Source organism: Lissotriton vulgaris, chromosome 4_1 (assembly GCF_964263255.1).
Source record: "Lissotriton vulgaris chromosome 4_1, aLisVul1.2, whole genome shotgun sequence".
NCBI lineage: Eukaryota > Metazoa > Chordata > Amphibia > Caudata > Salamandridae > Lissotriton > Lissotriton vulgaris.
The window spans coordinates 1,993,727,254-1,993,741,876 of NC_141691.1; positions in this window are offsets into that span (position 1 = coordinate 1,993,727,254).

Sequence of the window (14,623 nt, forward strand, 5' to 3'; positions counted from 1 at the left end):
GTCCCCGCCGTCTCCTCGTTGTCTGCCCCCACTGTCTCTGGAGGCTGCCAAAGGACCACACTACAGATGCCCCAGGTCACGCTGGTCAGCGTCCACCTCCAGGGATGTAGCGGTAATATCCAGCTCCGCTATAATAGCTTATGTTGGTGGCAGATGCCGGGAGCTCCCGGGAGACACGTCCTGCCACATAGCCAGTCAGACCACGCCCCCCGCCATGTAGGTTTTGAAGGAAGTGGGGATCAGGGAGGATCCTTGAGGCACTCTGCAGCTGATCTCTGTGGGTTCTGAGTTGAACGTGGAAGTCTGACTCTCTGTGTTCGACCAGTGTTCTTTGAAGCTCCCCTACCTTGGAATGCTAATCAGCTGTGGGAGGAGGTGTTATCAGCCTTTTCTCAAGTATGCTCTGCTCTGACCTCCTTAGAGCAAAGACTCTCACCCTTGGCAGTCAGACACTCTTCTCTGATGGCAAGCTGGCAGAAACCAGTCAGACAGCACACCAGGAGCTGGTAGGTTTTCAGGGAGCGCCTCTAAAGTGCCCTCTGTGTGCATGTGTTAGTAAATCCAACACTTGCCTCAGTGTGGGTTCGTTGTTACAAGATTTTTTATGCCAAACATTCCTACTTTCAGCAAAGCCATCATGTAACTGGGGAACTCATTTTCACGATTGTACAGAACATGCTTTTAAAATGGCTTCCCTGCTCACTTGCAATATCTAGTAATAAAACTAGACGTCACAGGTACATAGCTGATCATGCAGATATGTCTTCACATAAAATATAATGCACCCTGCTTTAGGGCTCAAAGGCCTACTGTAGGGGTGACTTACATATATTATATGCAGTGACACACAAGAGTGTGTTATGTCGTGTTTTCACCCAGGAGTTGCACCATGCCACGCAACCTGCACTGACAGTCTGTGTGGCATGTATGTGATCCTCTTAGTATGGCATACGATGTGCTGCAGCCCTCAGGGACGCTCTTTAGTACCCTTGCCCTAGGTACCTATATTACCATTTTCTAGGGACTTACAGGGGTGCTAAAGTCCTTAGCCAATTGTAGCACAATTATACTGTACCTTATTTTAGGAAAGGAGCACTGGCACTGAGGTCTGGTTAGCAGGCCTCGTTGCACTGTCAGGGTTGAAAATCAGCATCCAGTAGCAAAGTAAGGGGGCAAAAGGTGAGGGAGTGTTGGCAACAAGAGCCCTGTTGCCTACACTATCATTCAGCAAGACCTTTCTAAATGGAACTCATGATAATTACTGGTCAAGCGCTTTACTTTCCATTGCAAGGGCGATCAATATATAGATTGCAGGATCCCCTTTGCAGTGGCCGTAATGGAAGGCTTGAAATGCAGGGACTGAGAAGTTTATAAATCCCTCTACTGATACTGAACCAATGGTCCATGACTCATGTAACAGCACTATTTGGAAGGTTCACAGATTCTTTAGTCTCAGGATTTCCTATTTTGCCCAACAGGCCATTAATGTTCCAGGATCACACTTGGATGAATTTAGGGCCACATGCATCAAAAGAAAAACCGGTTGCAAACGGGGAGATGCTAAAAATCCTTTTGGTACCCTTGTACCCTTGAAATTGCATGTGCAATTTGCGAGGACCTATTGGGTACTCGCAAATTGTGCATGCATTTCCCTTTCATTCCTATGAGCCTGTAGGCCCATAGGAATGAATGGGAAGCTATTCCTTAATTGCGAGTCACAATTTGTGAGTCGCAATTAAGGAATGTGTAGGAATGGCTATTTTTTTAGCGATTCCTACATGCATAGGCTTTTGCGATTCCAAATTTGCGATTCCTTAATAATCGCAATTAAGGAATCGCAAAAGCCTACCTTCATGCATGTGCCCCAGAGTCACTGGGGATCCTTTATCTGGTTGTTGTTTGTCAGGTACATCAGAGCTTGCTGGTTGTGTTCTGGGGGCAGGGTCGTCAGTCGCAGTCATTTGCAGTAGTATCCGGGAAGCAGGTTTTCTGGCCGTTCTTTCCAGCTGTGATATTATCCATCCTAGGAGATGAACTTTCAGAATTCCTCAGGATGGAGTACGCTTTCATCGCCTGACTAGAGGCCTCACCTGCTGCCCTAAGGACTGCGAGTGTGTGCGGATCACCTGTATCCTTATAAGCAATTACCATTGTTCCCCATTGTTTAAAGGTGTCTCCTCATTTAGAACTTTAAGACCCAGATCGGCGGAGCCTCAGGTGATTTTGATGGTCTCATTTTGGTATCCAGGACCAGGATTAGAGAACACGATCAAGACTATGTCCTTAGTTGTAACTCCAGCCAGTGTGGGAATCAGTTGAGTGAGTTTCAGAATATTGCCTCTGTTCAGGATAGCAATGTGCCCATTTGTGGTGTAATCTGCCTGCAGGAGGGTAATGCTCCCTTCATTAGGTGCTGTGACTTGTACTTGGGGTTCAGTTTTTCTGTCAACCATGCCAGGATCAATTTTCCTGGATGAATTGTAAGAGGGGTTTGTTTCCACGAATTTCTGGAGTTATGATAGCCGGTTTCACTTTAGGCTTTGGGGCAGATTTACAAGAAATTGACACATCTGTAGAGTGTGTCAGTTTCCCTGTTCCACCATGGATGCGCCGTATTTACAATATGGTGCAGCATGGCGCAAGGATTGACTGATGCGTCGGAAATTCTGACGCATCTGTTGGCCCAAAAGTCACGCATTGCTGGAGTCATGTTGCAAGCACAACGCAACACCAGCAATGCATGTTGAGGCCTATACTTACTGTACTGCATCACTCCTTACGCCTGCTTCAAGCAGGCGTAAGGTTTTGATGCAGTGGCATCCTAGAAGTGGCGCAGTGAAATCTAGTAGATTTCACTGCATGACTTCTATGAGGCTTTCCTGCCTGGGAACGCCCACCCTGCATACATTATACCTGACGCAGGTATAATGTGATGCAGGGCTTTACGATGTGACGCATCTCCCTAGATGTGTCACATTGTAAATTTGCTGCATTGTTGACGCCGGTGCTGCGTCATAAAAGTGACGCAAAGGTAGAGCAAATGTGTCAAAGGGGTTTGTAAATCTTCCCTTTATTATTTAGAGATGTAATTATTTTGGCCGGCCTCTTTTGTCCATTTAAGCTTACCGTATTTTCCGGCGTATAAGATGACCCCCTACTTTTCTTGATAAAATGTAGGTTTCGTGCTCTACTTGCCGTATAAGACTACCCCCACTTCCAACGCAGTCCAACGCAGTCCTGCATAGCCATTTTGAGAATTTATTTTGGGCTTATTAGTGATTCTAGTCCTCCTCCGTGTGGGTGAGCAGTAAGGCTTTATCAGAGGACAGTGTTAAGCGTTTATTGTACACACTCAAAGACTGAACTCAAACCAATTGGTTGTATAAACAATATTGCTTTAGTCACGATATTTTTATTTAGAACCATATGAAAAACAGTCACTCGTAAACATAAGGCTGTTTGTCATCAAACATGTACGGTAAACATAAAACAGTGCAAGTGGATTAAACTTTTCATAACTCCAAGCGATTTTTACAGGATTTGCTGGCGTTCCCTTTAAAAGCCTTCAAAATCCTCCTCTTCGTCATCTGACATCATAAGTAAATCAATGAGATCTTGTGGTACATCTGTAAAGCAGTCATCGTATGGATCTGGTAATTCCGTATCAGATAGTGTGGTCTCGGCTTCGGCTTCCTCTTCATCTTGCCACAAGTAGTCGTCCTCCATACCATCTAATGAATTTGATATGCCACACTTCTTGAAAGACTTTATGACTGTTTCTGCATCGATATCATTCCAGGTTTTTATGACAAACTTGCACAAAACAGCCAACTGTGGAGCACGCATGTTTCGTCCTTTTGTGAATGATTTTTCGCCGCTAACCATCCACTCATTCCACTGTTCTCGAATGCGATCTTTAAATGGCTTGTTTAGGCACACATCCAGTGGCTGCAGCATCTGTTTTTATTCTTGCCAGCCTTTGCTTGGTGCTAGGAGTTAAATGAGCAATGAACATATCCCACACCAGTAGACTACCTTTTTTGAAGAAGTCCACCTGGTCGCCTGCTCCATACATTATCAAGCCATAGCTTTACCCCTTCTTCATCCATCCAGCCTTTTTCATTCACACGTACAAAACAACCAACAGGAAACTTGAGTTTCTGCATTGTTTTTCTTTTAAAAAGAAACATTGGTCTCAGTTTGGCGCCATCAGCTGTGCATGCAAGTACCAGTGTAAAACTGGACTTCTCATGTCCTGTTGTTTTAATGAAAATAGTTTTTTCACCTTTTGGATGGACAGTTTTGTTTGCAACCATATCAAAATTCATTGGAGTTTCATCCATATTTCCGATACTACTTAGCGCATAGCCATGTTCATTGCGCAGCTTAATAACGTAGCGATGGAAACTATGTATTTTGGCATCAAGATCTGCAGGTAATTTTTGTGCAATTTTCGTCTTTTGCCTCAATACCAGATTATGCCTTCCCAAGAATCTAGTACACCAGGATACAGTGGCCTTCAATCTGTTGCTGAGATCTGTGTTAGATTTGGCCCACTGAAGTGCAAACAAACATATTTTATTTCGTGTCACTACATAACCGCTTTGGCGATGCTCATTCACCATGTCAGCTACATGTTTTTTGAGTTCTGGCCAATTTGGGGTGCCTCTTCTTAATGCACACTTACCCCTTGGCATACTCCTTAATGCTTTTTCATTTGCTTTCCAGTCCCGAACCATCTTTTCTGTTACTCCATATTGTCTTGCAGCAGCACAGTTATTATGTTCCGTGGCAAAACTTACAACTTTAATTTTTTTGTTGTTTTTTTTTTTTTGTTGTGTAAGACCTTTATTAATCACAAAGCAGTTGACACAGCATGAGCCTACAACCCTGGGGCCGGCTCGCTACGTTAATATCAGTAACCAACATTGTAAATGATTGTTTCATATAAACATCTCTGCAGTGCGAGGCAGAGCCCTTCCGCATGTCTTACGTATGGCTACTAGCTGGTAAAGGAAATGAGTCTTACATTTTCTCATTTTATAACAAGAACAATAGAACAATACTCCCCAACTTAGACCGTACAGTGCAACCCTCACATGCTACACTTCAGTTGTGATGGCAGTTACAGTTCCCCCCAAATTCCCGCCGCCACCCTGCTCATGCACCTGTGGTAACCTATCCATTTGTCCAATCGATTCAATCCAGGGGTCGGACCTCCTCATCATCCTGTGGTGAGGGAAGGTATTCCTCCAAATAACCCCAAATACTTTTTGGCCTGGACTTCGCCGGTAACAGCTCCTCATAAGTTTGTAGTTTGTCCCGGCAGGTGGACATGTCATGCAACCATGTTTTCATCTTCGGCACCTTGCGACTGTGCCAGCATTGTGCCACCTGCCTCTTTGCTAACAATAATGCTATTGCACAGAACTTGCGCTTCAATGCCCTGAACTGTGGTACTATTCCCAGCAAGCAGACTTTGGGTGTACATTGCACCTCTTCCTCCAGAATGACAGACAACGTGGCAGTGACCTCCACCCAGTAACTCTCTATCTTGGCGCAGTCCCATGCCAAATGCGCAAAGTCCGCTCCCTCCCTGTTACACCTTTTGCATCTATCTTCCTCCTGTAACCCGAATCGTAGCAGTTTTGTCGGCGTGTAATAAATTTGGTGAAGGAATTTAAAATGAATAATTCTCAAATTGCCGTTGGGTGTCAGTATCTGTGTCAGGGCACAAGTGCTAGTCCATTCTTCATCTGTCAATGGTGTGTCTAGTAGTGCATCCCACCGCCCCTTTGCCTTCAACGCGTGTCCCGCTAGTTCTAATTGTGCAGCCGAATAAAGTCTAGATACCAGGTGTGATAAATCGTTAGTTGTGATCAATAATTGTAGTGGTGCAAGGCATTCTGGTTCCGAAGGGAACGTTGGGTAGTGTTCCCTCAAGGCTCTAGTGAGTCTGAAATATGTAAAGTGAAACATGGGTGTTTGGTTCTGAACATATCCCAGTTGGTCTAGGCCAACGAACGTGCCCCCTTGAAACACGTCCCCCATCCTGTCAATACCAGCTCTGCTCAGTAGGGACATTCCGACACTCTCCCTAGTGACTGACAGCTCCTGATGATGGTGTAGCAACATGGCCGGTGCATACAGTGGGGTCTTATGAGCCAGCTGCCCTAGCCTGTGCCAAGCTTTGACCGTAGTATCCACCGTGTTAATATCCCTAGCATGTAGCGGGGGACGTGTATGCGAAATTATCGCTGTACAACTTTAATTTTTTAACTGGCTTCATATCTCTTTCTTCTTGCTGCTGCTGGAGCCATGATGGGTTCTTGACTGTCAGCCATTTGCATACTGTAGTGTATGTACTGGTGCTGTACTGTATGAACCGGTACAGAGACTGGTGCTGCACTGTCTTCACCACCACATGTATATCTGCTCACCAGACTGCCTTTCCTGTTTACAACAACCAGCCAATCACTGCAAGTGATCTACTGGTACTGGTACCGGTACTTCCTGTGCACACTGCATACAAACTCTGTGCTCACACTACAGGCCCTCTCCAAGCATCTCCTTTCTTTATTAAACAGTATAGTGCATTTCAGGTGTGTATCAAAAGAAGGTACGGTACCTACCTTATGTAAGAATTCAACATAATAGCTCATTACGTCATATAAAAACCTTAAAAAGAATTTTAGTGTGTTTTGTACCGTAATTCATTAGGGATGTACCATACTGAAATAACTGCTGCAAAACTGCCATTGGGAACATTCTACAGGCACCTTTCTATGTCCATGGACTGAGGAGATCATGTGGTACTGACGCTCCTCTCCTTCCGATGAACGTGAGATTTATGGAAGAAGAGAGAGATCAGCACATGTGGAGGAGCGCGTTTCAGACGTGCAATACAGTGGGGGCCGCCATCTTAGGTGCTTCAGCGCTGCCCGTTATGTTTTCGGACGTCCTGCTGTACCATGCATCGCAAGCAGTTAGAGGCGCATGTGCAGCTGCAGTCTAGGTAGGACTCACAGCGCCATTTGTTCTGTTTGACTCTTACTTTTTGTTTGCTTTCAATACTTGCACAGCGCCACCATCGCCTACGTAACGTTCGTTGTTGTGTTTGAGTGCCCTCCATTTATTGCCAGTCAGTCACCCTCTTTAGAGCAATCTTGCAGTATTGGCCGCACTGTTACCTCTGGCTGGCGAGGGGCTGATATTGTGTTTCCTACCTCTTACGGTACTTTTTTTTTGCTTTCGATACTTGCACAGCGCCACCATCGCCTACGTAACGTTTGTTGTTGTGTTTGAGTGCCCTCCATTTATTGCCAGTCAGTCACCCTCTTTAGAGAAATCTTGCACTATTGGCCGCACTCTTGCCTCTGGCTGGCGAGGGGCTGATATTGTGTTTCCTACCTCTTACGGTACTTTTTTTTGCTTTCAATACTTGCACAGCGCCGCCATAGCCTACGTAACGTTCGTTGTTGTGTTTGAGTGCCCTCCATTTATTGCAATATTATACCGTACCTCTACTTGCACACATGTCACTTTTTCCTCCTGTAATGCACCATTCCTATTGAGAAGCGGTCTGACACCTTCGGGTGAAGTCCGCGCTATGTAAAAATGCATGAATACATACTGTAAATTTTGGCACCCGGCGTATAAGACGACCCCCGACTTTCCAGAACATTTTAAGGGGTTAAAAAGTCGTCTTATACGCCGGAAAATACGGTACATTACTAGTCCCTCTAATTGCTGTAGTAACTGTTTCGTCTTTGGCGGGTCCTTCTGACAAAGGCATTAACAGCATCATAAGTGAGGGTTCTTCTTTGGGTGTTTTGGGCACTAGATCAGGGTATTCCGTTGTGATTGACCCAGATTCTGTCCCAATTACAGGTCTCTTCACCTTGCTCTCTTTTTGTTTTGCAATTGGTCTTCTCCCTGGAGCAGGGTCACCAAGTGTTGGCTCCCTTGATTTTGCCAGAGGCCCCAGTTTGAACAATCTGGGTTGCAGTGGAGACAAATTGGGTAGGCCCTTGTCTGTTAGATGCCTTTTGCCCAAAGGTTTCCTTTAACTTGGCGAAAATTAACCTTATTGTCTCAGAGAGAGCCACCAGTTTATCCAGAACTGGCAAACAATTACATGTTTGCCTGATGTCGGGTGCATCTGCTTGTGCTCTTCTTATCATTCTGTTCAAATCAGCAATTTTCTCATTAATCCCTGATACAAACACAGCCAGAGTGTTTAGAAGGCTGATCTGGATGTCCACTTTGTTAGGTTGATAGTTCATGGCTTACACTGATAGTTGGAGAATTTTAAGCAAGGACGGCCAGCTCCCTCTGGTCACTTCTCTCACTTCCTTTGGTTTTGATGAATTGTCGGCCATTTCCAATGTTGTACATGGCCAGCATGTTTTCCTACTCTTGACTGCTTAGGTATGAGAGATCTTTTACTGGCCCAAGCGTTTAGTTAGTGGACTCTGTTCCCTCATCTTGTACAGTTTATGGGACTTGGCTCGTGTTAGTTTCTCCTATAAGGTCTGTTCTACCTGCGAACCTGCCATTTTTAGGTCTGTATTGTGAGCCCCATAGCCTCCTAACTCTGATGTTTCGTATCCCAGTTAAAACTAGTACTTGCTGTGCAGCCTCCTCCTTCTCCAGCCAACCAACCAAGTGGGACAGGCCGTTCATTCCTGACGAGGAATTGGAAGACGGAGCCTTGCTAGCTCTGTTTGGCCCCTCCTGTGGTCAATTATTGCTGAGGGTTTGGGCCCGATAGTTTCTCCCGGGTTAGAGAACTTAAGTTTGAGTTTATACTTGGTAAAGGCATTCTGGCTAGGCTTCCACTGGACCTTTTTGCTGCTTTTTCCGGAATCTCAGTTTCATTTTTGAGTTCCTTTGGGCTTCAGCTTTCGGAGCCCCTTTCATTAGCTGGCTGGTCACTAAAAAATCCTCGCCTGTGGATATGTGATCACAATGGGACTGAGCTGCAAGAGTGCGCCTGAGATGTCTCTAATTCTTGAGTATATTGATGCCCCAGCATCCCTCAGAAATGTAAACTTTGCTGTGATTCTAGGCTGTGAGGGGCTGTGTTCCAGGCTGGTCCGGAGTGTTGGTAGGGACCCCCGGTTTTGCTTGATTGCATTCTTGCAATTGGGGAACGTATTAAATGTAATAAGGGAACCCAATGGTATCCTACGGAAGAAGTAGGCTTTGCTGTAGTGAAAAACGACTTTAGGGGGTTTTCACTACCAGGACACGTAAAACTTAAAAGTACATGTCTAACTTTTCAAATACACTGCACCCTGACCTATGGGCTGTTTAGGGCCTACCTTAGGAATGAGGTGCGTTAGAAAGGAAGGTTCAGGCATGGTAAATGGCAGTAAAACTGCATTCAGCCTGCAAAGACAGGCCTGAGACATGTTTTAATAGGCTAGTTGAGCTGGTGGCACAATAAGTGCTGCAGGTCCACTAGTGGTACAAAAGGGGGTGGTGATGGACAGAGCATCTGAACCAATCAAATACTCACACCCAGTCAACAGTTCTGGGGTTAATCCATCACCGTTCTTTATCAGTCTGACCCTGTGCCTCATGGGCCCACCTGAACTGTCCACTAGTAGCATTTAATTTACAAGCCGTGGGTACTTGTAGTACCACTTTACTCGGTACTTTTAGGTAAATTAAATGTGCCAATTGGGTGTGGGTCAAATTTACCATGTAAGGGGAGTGAGCACCAGCAAATTAGCACTGGTTTCAGTGGTGAAGTGCACAGAGACCTAAAGTCAGCAAAAACGAATTCAGCCAAACAGAAGGAGTGAAAGAAGAAGCTCTAGGGGAAAACCATACAATGGATGTCAAGAGGTTGTGGTCTCACGGCTAGACTGCTGATTTTGGAGCTGGGAAACCAAGGTTTGAGCCTCGGGGTCGCGTCCACATCCTGTGATTCTGGGCAAATCACTTAATCTCCCTGTGCCTACCAAAAAAAAATTTTAAAAAATGAATGTGTCCTTGTGTAACGTAACCGGTGCTTATGTAAAGTGCTCCAATACTTTCGGGTCGAGTTCGCTCTACATAAATCTGCAAAAAAAAAGTCCAACAATCCAGGTCTTGAGTCTCTTTGTGCACCACACCCTCCAGCAACCACCACCAAATAACTTATAGCAGTGGAGTGGCAGGTGCTACTCCTGCAACCCCGGTGCACTGCTTTGACTCCCATGCTGCCTTCGTTCTGCATCTGAGACTCTTAACTTTTAAGTTTTATATTTATTATGAGATTTTGAATCTATGTCTTACAGTTTCATCAGCCCAGTTATGTCACTACTTGTCGTATCAGGATTGAAGATGTTGCTTCCCGTGATTCCATCAAGGTTCCAGTGGGGTGTGTGACTCCCCCACTGCTATGATTATGATGAAATGATGCCAGTGGCGTAAGTGCAAATGTACGGAATGCAGGGCTCTTTCACAGGGAAGTGTGTACTAATACAGGATAGTGAAAGAGGGACTAAGAGAACCAATGTATGTTCACTACAACACTGCAGGAGAGTTTATGGGTGTCAGTGTAGGGTAGTACAAAGGGGTCTAAGAGTGCTAATGTACGATAGTACAAGAGGCACGATGAGTACCTATGTGTGTCCATCAAGACACTACAAGCTGGACTAGGAGTGCCATTGTAGGCCCGGAGGGACACTACAACAGTGATGTATGACCCACAGGAGCACTGCCAGTGTAAACGCTTCAGGGCACCATAAGAGGATCTGAGAGAGCTAATATAGGGGGTTACTAAGAGGGTTGTGGAACAACAATGTAATGCCAGAAGAGCACTACAGGAGGCTGTAAGAAGGCTCATATAGTGTTGCCCAAGGTTTCTAGGAGAGGCCATGTATGGCCGAGGTGCACAGCAAGAGGACCTGGAGGGCCAGTGCACGTGCATCTTGGCATAATGAGCAGACGCTCCACCTCTTCCTACGCCTGCATCTGATATCTTCTAAGCCACACACCACAACAGTGATACTGCATTTGAACATTGTAATTGTAATTGCATTTATATAGCGCTTACTACCCCTGATGAGGTGTTGAATCGCTTTTTCAGAGAGTAGCACGCTACTCCTGAACCCAAAGAGGATCAGTGGTGAATTAGTATAGGGAGATATGAAATTAATTTGAGCTTTGAACATGTGAGTTTGTTATTTGGATTGAAAATGGATAGTGGAGGAATAGAAGAGGGAAGGGTTTGCATTTATATAATGCTTGCTACCCCTGATGAGGTGTTGAAGCGCTTTTCAGCGCGTAGCACGTAGCTACGGAACCCAAACAGAATTAGTGGGGATTTAGCATAGGAAAATATGAAATTAATTTAAGCAGTGGACATGTGAGTTCGTTAGTTGGATTGAAAAGGATAGCGGAGGGATAGAAGAGGTGGTAGAATATTTAGACAGGCAGCATATGTAGGGGCTCCTTGAGGTCTCACACAAGCCATCAGACGTCTGATGGGTCTTTCAGAGGGCACCAGAGAGTTTGGAATAGTAGTGTTCTGAAAACCTCGTCTCCACAGCATGTGTGTCATGTCAATCAGTCAAGGCAGGCAGCCGCCACAAGGGCTGAGGCATGTAATGGAAGACACTAAGACTACATCTGAAGGCCTCGGCCTCGGATGACCCAGAGACAGGCAGGGAAGGTGCAATACTGTGCTTCCTCCTGCTTGACTCAGTCGCAGCCTTGATGCCTGCCTTTGTGCCGGCGCAGTGCAGCTGAGATGTTGACATGTGTATGTGTGTCATTATCAGAGCTCTTCCCTTCACATAAAGACGAGCTTTTGACAGCTGGATCCGCGCTGCTGTGACTGCCATGTGCGAGCCAGGGAGACAGAGAACATGAGACACATCCCTGTGTGGAAGAGACAAGCCTGTGGCGGAGGTGCAGAGATGGATGGGTTCTGATCATCGCTGACAGCCGGTGTGAGGTGGAAGAATCCGGCGGCTCCCACAGCACGGAGGCATCTCTGCCCTGCGAGGACCAGCTGGGCCCACGGCGCTGCTCTGCCCACTGCATTTCAGTCCCTACCTTTCACAGATCTGTGCTCAGTCAAGAATATACAACAGTTGTCCTTATAACTATTTATTATATCTGTCCATGAATGTGGTATGGTATTGACCTTGTAATGCATCACTGCAGTTTGGTCTGGTGCGCCTGCCTCGGTTGAACCCTCCTTCCTGTTTTCGCAATTACACCGAGAGCTGCGATGACTCCGGTAACTGCGAAGATTGTGCCTTTTTTAGAGGGTGCAAAACACTTATATGCACACATTTTATGGTAGTTTAAATGTTAGGGATTTATTACTGCTCTGTTTAAAGTCTTGTTTTTGTAGAGATTTTGCATAAAAACAACCATTTAAACCAATTTTACGTTTTTGGGGGATGCCGCGTGTTGCAACGATATCGGTAGCCGTGGTCACCACAAATACTTTAACGAATGCAAAACAAATGCAGACATTCAGTAGCCTCCACCACATTCAAAACTTATAACTGAAAAATGAATTATAACCAACACACTAACACATTACTATCTCTGTCAGTGGGTGTGTGGGTCTGTCAGTATGACTGTGCTTGGGTATATGAGTCTCTCAGTTTATAACTAACTGGGTGCATAAGTCTCAGAGTGGGTCTATGAGTGGTTGTCTGAGTGACTGTATGTTTGTGTGAGTGTCTCAGTAGGTTCATGAGTGGATGTATGAGTGTCTGAGTGGATCTGTTAGAGGGTGTATGAGTGTCTCAATGGGTCTGAGAGTGAGAGCATAGTATCTGAGTGGATGAGTGAATGGTGCTAGCATGAATGTCTGAGTGGGTCTGTGACTGGGACAGTGAGTGTCTGGGTGGATCTGTGTGTGGATGCATGAGCCTTGAGTGGGTGAGTGGTGTGTGCATATCTGAGTGAGTTTGTGAGGGGGTGTGTGAGTTTCTGAGTGTATGAGTGACTGAGTACATAAGTCTTTGAGACGGTCTCTGACTGAGTGTGGGAGTGACTGTAGGGGTGTGTGAGTGTCTCAGTGGATCTGTGGGTGAGTGTATGAGTGGGTCTGTGAGAACATAAGTCAGTGTGTGAGTGAGTCTGTAAGTGGGTGCATGAGTCTGAGTAGGGTCTGTACATATGTGCATTCCTCTCCGAGTAAGTCAATAAGTGGGTGCAGAAGTACCTGAATGGGTATGTGAGTGAGTGCATGAGTATCTGAGTGGGTATGTAACTGGATGTATAAGTGTGTGAGTGGATATGTCAATGGGTGTATAAGTGTCTGAGGGAGTTTGGGAGTGAGTACATTAGTGTGTGACAGTGACCGTGAAGTGTGTACAAATGTTTATATATTTTTTACATTTCACCAATATGCGCAATGATGTTGCGATAGTCGCGTTGTCCCCAATATGGTACATGGGGGGGCGAGCTGGTGGACACAGTATCATCACGAATATCGTGTGCGATTTAAAAAATCAATTTTGGACACATAACTTGTATCACTAACACCCCCATATCTCCATCATGGGGTCAGAGTACCTCTACTGTGACCCTTTATGTTAGCTTTTTCAGAAATGTTCAGCCCCCGGGAACAGTTCCCACGCAACTGTGCTTCCATCATATCTTATTTAACAACAGCAGTAGGGGCACTGACAGACGAGATTCATAATGTAGAGCAGCAGCAAGGCTTGGGGGTTGAGACAGCATCCACGAACACCCTGCCTATTGCAACGTCATGGAATGTAATCCCTGCCGAAGACACTGACATAGCTATTGAGGAGAGTGCTGCCATACAGGTCAAGCAAAGCTCCCTGACTTTATCTCAGGATCCGCTGATTAAAGAAGGGGCAGACTTGCCAGGAATACATCTCCTCATTGGAACATGGCCCATAATAAAAAAAAGGAGGAAAAGAGGCTCAAAATTGGGGCACTGTTGGCCTTGGAATTCCTACCGTGGAGATATTTGCACCCCGCCAACACACAGGAATGCAGACGATAGCCTCACACCTCCCTAATTGTCCCACACTGTACACTGTGATTTGATTCCATGTAATTCAGAAACTAAATTGATTGAAATGAACTGTCTCCTCAGCATGTTAAGAATGGTATGATGTGTTGATGATATTTAATAAAAAGAATTACAAAAAAATTGGGTACTGTTACGGATGAACTCTCAACTCAGGAGGGGGCTGAAGGAACTCTAGCCCAGGAAGATCGGCTGTATTCCTATCTCAATACAACTGTGGGTGCCCTTATACAGTCATGTTTGGAGAACTTTTTGGGTCACTTCGGGAGGAGTTAGTAATATGTGTTAGAAGGAATAATGGAGAAATTGTCACAAATAGACGATTGACTGAGCTGGCAGACACAAGCTCCAGGGTCAAGGATATGAATGTTATGTATAATGCGCCTAATATCACCCAAAGCACACAAAGGGTGGTGTCCACAAGGGGGGAATGACATAATACCCTACACCCTGGGGCATCCAAGCCTAATAAGGAAAGAATATAGAAACCAGACAGGTGGTCACCAATCCAAATTATATGGGAGCACATCCTCTGTCAGAAACCCCATCCCAGATGGAGCCTAGTAAATCATCCATACATTAGATTCGCAACAGATGTAG